The sequence below is a fragment of the Belonocnema kinseyi genome, chromosome 2 (genome assembly GCF_010883055.1).
Source record: "Belonocnema kinseyi isolate 2016_QV_RU_SX_M_011 chromosome 2, B_treatae_v1, whole genome shotgun sequence".
Lineage (NCBI taxonomy): Eukaryota > Metazoa > Arthropoda > Insecta > Hymenoptera > Cynipidae > Belonocnema > Belonocnema kinseyi.
Genome location: NC_046658.1, coordinates 95,075,058 through 95,082,520, shown reverse-complemented (window position 1 = coordinate 95,082,520; position 7,463 = coordinate 95,075,058). Strand labels below are relative to the sequence as shown.

General features: G+C 28.0%; 1 long non-coding RNA gene across 1 annotated transcript in view; it reads left to right on the top strand.

Annotated features, from left to right (window-relative positions):
• Positions 1–2,633: 2,633 nt before the first annotated feature.
• LOC117168261 overlaps positions 2,634–7,463 on the top strand; it is a 6,660-nt gene continuing 1,830 nt past the window's right edge. Inside the window, exon 1 of the long non-coding RNA XR_004466476.1 lies at positions 2,634–2,816. This is a non-coding gene — a long non-coding RNA (uncharacterized LOC117168261). The remainder of the gene's footprint in view (positions 2,817–7,463) is intronic.

The following is a 7,463-nucleotide window of genomic DNA, read 5'->3' as shown; positions in this document are numbered from 1 at the left end:
TACCTTCATTTATTCGTCTATCTAATTCCTCATTTATCTTCCCGTCCCTAGTAAATAAGCTACCAAGGTATACGAACTTATCAACTTGTTCAATTCTCTCAAAATTGAAGTATATATACTGAAATTTTCAGTTGAAAAAGTTTGGTTTTTTAGTTGAAAATTTATCTATTTGCTAGAAAATTCTTCTTCTTGTTTGAAAATTCACCTTATTGTTGAAAAATATTTTTGTTTGTTTTGAAAATTCACCTATTTTGTTGAAACTCTTTTTTCTGTATTCAAAAGGTTTAAAAATTACCGATTTTGTGGAAAACTAACGATTTTGTTCAAAATTATTTTATAACTGAATAATATTTAAATTAGATTTTTTTAAATTTATCTTTTTAAGTTGAAAATTCATTTCCTTTATTAAAAATTGAACCATTTTATTGAAACTTCTTTTTTGGTTCCAATTTTTCTTACTGAAAATTCATATTTTCTAGTTGAAAATTCAACTATATGTTTAAAAATGCATGTATTTTGTCGACAATTTCTTTTTTTGTAGAATTTTAGTCTCCTTGTTTGAAACTAGTTGACAATTTACTGATTTTGTTTTTAAAAAATCGTCTTTTTGATATAAAATTATTTTATTGAATCTTCATTTTTTTAATTAAAAATCCGTTGGCTTGGTTGAAACTTTAAATATTTTGTTGAAACATCGTCTTTTCTTTTTTAAAATCCCTTATATACTGAAAATGTAGCTATTCCATTTTTAGTGAAAAATTCAACTATGCGGTTGAATATTCATATATTTTGTTGAAAATTTGTATTTTTGGGCAGCAGAATATTAACAGTTTATCAATTTTTTAACAAAATAGTCCAATTTTAACAAAAAATTTAATTTTTACTTAAAAAGAACCATTTTCGACCGAAAATGGAATAGATAAATTTTCAATTACCAACGTTATCTTTAATAAAAAAAGAAATTTTGAACAAAACAGTACAATTTCCATCCAAATACAGTAATTTTATAGTAAAATTTTAAATTATCAACCAAAAAATGCATTTTTGAGAAAGTTGTTCAACTTTACAACCTAGTTATTAAATTTTTAAACAAAAAGATGAATTTTCAACCAAAAAAGATTAATGTTTAAGCAAAAAGATTAATTTAGTCCCATAAATGACGAATTTTTATCCGAAATTCAATGAATTCTGAACCAGAAACTTGAATTTTAAAATAGAAAAAAATTTGTTTAACAAAAAGCTTAATTTTTTACTTAAAAAACTAACTTTTAACAAAATTTAAGAATTTTCAACCAATCAAATGAATTTTAATCCAAAAAAGATTAATTTACCGTACGAAAAAAATACGAATTTTCAATAAAATTCAAGAATTGTCGACCACAAAGTTGAATTTTAAGAAGGAAGATTCTTTTTTTAGTTTTTAAGAAAAACGTTTGACTTTAAAACCTAGCTGTTAAATTTTTAACTAAGAATATTAATTTTTATATAAAAATATACATTTTTAAACAAAAAGATTAATTTGTTCGCTATCATTCCCCAGATTTTGAAGACAAAATCTTTTTATTGTGGGAAAAAAATCCGAGGGAATCTAATACTGATAAAATCGATACAATTTTCTAAGTATCACACACATTAATCAAATTTAGCAAAATAAATCAATTTTTTTAATTAACCCGCAGGCAAAGATTTCGGAGACGTCCGTTAGCATGTTCGCTCTTCGCTATCATTTACCAAATTTTTGGACAAAATCTTTATTATTGTGGAAAAAAAGCCAAGGGAATCTGATACTGTTAAAATCGATAATTTTATAAGTATCAGATGCTCTTAAGGCCATGTGATGAGTTGGACACGTGACCAGATTCCTACCTTACCGACACTTTTCTTATTTCCTAACTTATTTTCAGACGAACCGCCACATCCAGATGAAAATTTGGGATACCAAATAAGAAGCACTAAGAAAGGTGGTTCTGGTCCTAAATGTTTATAATTATGGAAAAAGTTTTTTTTGCAGATAATTTTTTTCGTTTTTTTCATAATTGTAAACATTTAGGAACAGATCCACCTTTCTTAGGGCTTCTTATTCAGTATCCCCAATTTTCAGCTCGATGTGGTACTTCGAATGAAAATAAGTTAGGAAATAAAAAAAAGTGACGGTAAGGTAGAAATCTGATCATCAGACCCACACGTGACATGGCCTTTGGGCATAATTAATGAAGCAATGAAGTAATGAAGTAATGAAGCAATACTGAAGTGATGAAGTAATGAATTGATGAACAATAATTGACAATAATTTGGTTTTCAAGTGCAATGAGAATAAATATGAAGGGCAAATAGAGATGTGGTAATGCATAATTGAAGTAATGAATGGATCGAGGGGAATAAAAGAAAAGAAAAGAGAGTCAGTGAGTGAAATTGCGCTCGTATTAAGTTTTATGCCTCTATAGTAACTGTCAACGTATGCGTAAGGGGAGCCGGATATGATAAGTTCTTATCGTTCGACCGCACACGAACCCACGCAAGTAGAACTCGCTATGTGTCCATGTGTGTTCATGATTGTCCTTATCGTCTGTACACCCGATATATCTGGCCTGGCCCCAGAGCATGATATACTTACTTTACTTGGGAAACTCGAAAGTTCGAGTTTCTCGCTCTCAGAAACTGAAAACCTAGAACGAAGGGAAAAATAAGTACACTCCAACAGTTTCAAGTTCATCATTATACTACGATATGATACTATCAGCTGAAAAGGTCAACACTCTATCAGGAACCACTACAAAAAAATAACAACCCACTCAATTCCACAATTACCGTCACTGGTAATGTGAATGATTTTTCAAACATTACTTATACACTTTGAATTTGAATCAGTCTAAATTTGACTGATTGAATTAATCAAGCTTTGACTGCAAAATCAGTCTTTTTTAGTATGAAAACAGTAGTTCTAGCTAAAGAATCAGTCAATGCTGCTGAATAAATGGAATAGTAACTTCAAATTATTAATTATCAATCAATAGAAGTGACTGATTTGTCTGCCATGGATTTTAGAGAACATTTTGTTACAGAAAAAATAAGAGACAATATGGTATTCATCCTGTGATAGGACAAATTTCACTTTGCAACCTTACATTGTAGAGTTTTACCATATTATGCAAGATGAAAAAAAAGGAAAAATCTGGAATTTAGCATTCGATTCAAGATTTTTGCTAATAGTGAATAGTGGCTAAAAAACTTTTTTTTTGATCGAAATTCAACTAATTAATTGAATTGAAAGTGCGGCTACTTTGTTGAAAACTTTGTTGTTTTTTTTGTTATTGTTAATAATTCAGCATTATGGTACAAAAATCTTTTTTTGTTGTTTAAAATTTAACTATTCTGTCAACATTTTTTAAAACATTTTTTTAACAGAAATATTAACCGTTTCATGTTTGTTTAAACATCAATAGTTGCAAATAAAATTACTTGGTTGAAAATGTCGGTATTTTATTGAAATTTTGTCTTTTGTGGTAGAAAATTAATCTTCTGGCTGACTCATTCACATTTTAGGTTGAAAATTCATGTTTTTTTGTAAAAAGTTAACCTTTTTTGGTAAAATTTATAAAAATTGTGTTTGAAAATTAACTTTTTGTCTCCAAATTAGTGTTTTTTTATTGATAATTAATTTTTTTATCTGAAAATTTAACTATTTGTTTGAAAATGTCTGTATATGTTGTTGTAACTGTATATTTTCTAATAAAATATAATTCTAGTTGGTTATGATTTGCTTGCTTTAGATAAAAATTAATTTAATTTGTAAAAAATTAATCATTTCGATAGAAAATTAAAATTTTTTATTCGAAAATTCATGTATTTTGTAAAAAGTTTACCTTTTTGGTAGAAGTTTTAAAAATTATGCTTAAAAATGTATTTCTTTGTCTTAAAAATGTGTGTGTTTTTATGTTGAGAATTAATTTTTTTAACTAAAAATTTGACTATTTGTTCGAAAACTTCTGTATTTTGTTGGAACTTTGTCTTTTCTGGTAAAATATTAATCTACTTGGTAAGGATTTTCTTGTTTTGGTTGAAAATATAGAAAATTAAAATTTTTGGTTAAAAATTAATTTCTTTCTTCTGAAAATTAGTTTTTTTATTGATAATTAACTTTTTGAATTGAAAATTTATCTATTCGTTAGAAAATTTCTGTATTTTGTTGGAACTGTTCTTCTCTAGCAGAATATTAATCTTCTCGGTGACTAATTCACCGTTTTGGTTGAAAATTCGTTTCTTTGGTTGAAAATTGATTTTATTCTTTTTAAAAATATTTTCTTTAACTAAAAATTAAATTAAATTTTTGTCGACATTTGTTATAACCATAACATTTGGAAATGGAAATTGAACTATTTCGTTAAACATTTTTCATTTAATTAAAAAGTTATTTATCTGACAGAACATGAAAATATTCCTTTATATGTTGAAAATTTCTCATTCTTTTGGTAGAAAATGTAACTATATGGTTGAAAATTCCATTAAAAAATTAAAATACTTGATTAAAAATTCGTTTATTTTGTTCAGAATTCTTTTTTACATGAAAAATTGATCTTTTTAGCCGAAATTTAATTTTTTTGTTACAAAATTAGTTTTTTTAATTGGAAATTAATTTTATCATCTAAAAATTCAACTATTACGTTTTTGTTGACTTTTTTTATAGGAAATAAATCTTTTTAATTGCATATTCATCTGTTTAGTAGAAAATCTAGTTATTTCATTGAAAGCTTATATTATTTGGTCAAAAACATTTTTTTGTTGTTGAAAATTTGTATTTTTTATTTTGTTAAAAATTTAATTTTTTGATTGAAGATGGATCATTTTAGTTAAAAGTTAATCTCTTTGGTTCAAAATTTAACAAATTTTGTTCAAAATATTTTTTTTGTTTGTTTGTTTGAAAATGAATTTTCTTACTAGAAATGTATCTTTTCCATTCTTGCAGGAATATGAATATGGATTCGACTATTTTGCTGAAAAATCGTTTTTTGGTTTGACTTAACAATTTGGTTGTTGAAAAAATTATAATATTTTTTGGTGAAAATATCAGCTATTACACTTTTTGTTCAGAATTCATTTTATTTTTATCGTAATGATTTAATGTTTTGGTTGAAAATTCATCTGTTTGGTTGAAAAATTAAATAAATTTAAAAAAATAAATTTTTTCTTGTTGAATATTAAATTTTTTTATTTAAAATTAAACTATTCCATTTTTGGTTGGAAATTTATCTTTTTTGTGAAAAAATAAACTGTTTTGTTGAAAAATAATCTTTTTTAGTTGAAAATGTAATTTCTTTTATTGAAAATTCACGTATTTCGTTGAGCAATCATGTTTTTGGTAGAAAATTAACCTCTTCGTTTGAACATGAATTTTTTTAAACTCTAACAATTTCTAGATTTCACAATATTTTTCTCCGCTACCCAGGCGAAAAAATAAAATAAACGCAATTGACATGAGATTCATGCGCATAATATGCGGGAAAACATTGATGGACAAAGTAAGTAGCGAGATAATTCTAAAAGAATGTGGTGCAGAAGAGACGCTAGTAGACACATGGGAAAGAAATCGGTTAAGATGGTTCGGACATGTTGAGAGAATGCCAAATAAACGACTAACGAAACAAGTGTATCAAGGTAAAGTAAATGGCAGCGTGCCCAGAGGTAGACCGCGGAAAGAATGGTTAGAATGTGTGAATGAGACCCTAGTTAGAAGAGACATAAGGAGTCACAGAAACACGAGAGTCTGCATAAAAAAATGCATGGACATAAAAGAGGCTAGAGAAGTATGCCAGGACAGGAAAGTATGGCGGAAAATAATTAATAAAAATAGTGTCAGTAGAGTGAATGACGCCTGAAACAAAAGACCTTGGCCACTAATGGACCCAAGTGGGGAACCTTACATAACGGCTTCGTGAGGTTCTTCGCTTGGGGTGATTGCTAGAGAGATTGATCAGCAACCTGGGTCGGAGCAGTGTTGCGGAACGAACGTGTTATTTACTTAAATAACACGAGAATTCTGGATCAATCTGAAAATTCTCTATTCCTTCCACAAACTACTCCTTTCACCTACCGAGTGAGTCACGCCTACCCCGAAAGGGAAATGGTCTAATGGTGTATCATTCATTCATTCCAGAATATCCTATATTAATGCAGAATTATAGAATAATCTGAAAAATTCTGAAAAATGCTTTATGTATTGGAAAAATAATATGAAAATCTTTTAATGTGTAATCATTTATTATCTGAACACGCAAGAAAGTTTAAGAGATAATCATGCGAACTAATAATAAAAAGCTTATCATTATTGCGGTTTGGTATGTATGTAACATTTTACTGAAGTAAGAAAATATAAAAGTGTCGTAATTTAACTTTCAAATGAAAAAATATTCCTGAATAAAATAGTGTTCTGTTTTAAATTTATTCTTAAAAATAGAGATTTAAGAAACCATTATCTTAGATATGATGAATACGACTCGATTAATTTCTTTGAATTTTTAACGCAGCGTTTTTAATTGCGAAAGAAATTAAAAATTAGTATTCAAGTAAATGTTTTTTCTTAAGCTTCACTTTCTTCTGAGATTTTTACGTTTTGACACCGACAGATTTCTAAAATTATATCATTTAGTGGAGCGAAGATAATTATTATTATTATATAAGAATTATATAAGATTGGGTCTTCTACTCAATCTGAAATAATGCAACCATGGCCATGGTCCTGATATGCAGAACATACGTGTTGACTCATCCGCTTAAATGTTTGGCTCAACCATACCAATTTTTGACACAGCAATATTCCAGTTATCAAATGACTGTAGATCCCTCAACCATAGATATGGTTGGACCATATCTTTCAATATAATATGGTCAATGCATCCATATATACAGTTGCCTCAACCATAATTTTCTTTCCATGCCCTCTTTATATAACACTTATGAAAAATATTACTCAAAATAGATCAGAACAGAATTGTGAACAATTTTTTTCAAAACTTTTTTTTCTGAAGAAAACTCGCTATGTATAATAATTTCTTATCTAGAAAAAAATAGAACAATATATGAGCAAAAAATAAAAACATGAATATGGTTTAGGAACTGTGTGGGGGATAACTTGCAAATAGCCTTGATATTAAGTCGGGGGAATCGAAACTTAAACAGTTAGGGCTATCTAAACCATTTCTAATTGGAACACATCATATTGCGCAATCTCCGCACGTGAGTACCTGCGCAGTGCGCCTTTCCACTACGCTGCTGGTGTTTTTCAGGCAAGAATAGCAATTGTCTTCCTCCCCTCTTGAGCTGAGATATTAGATGGGCCAGCAGTTCTAGGGATTACTAAACCGGGGGTTACTAAAACACGTTTGTGGTGAATTAGGAAAATATTAACTGAAAATGCAAAACTGTTTTTGAGAAAAAAATAAACCTTACAGTAATTGTACAGAGCGTTT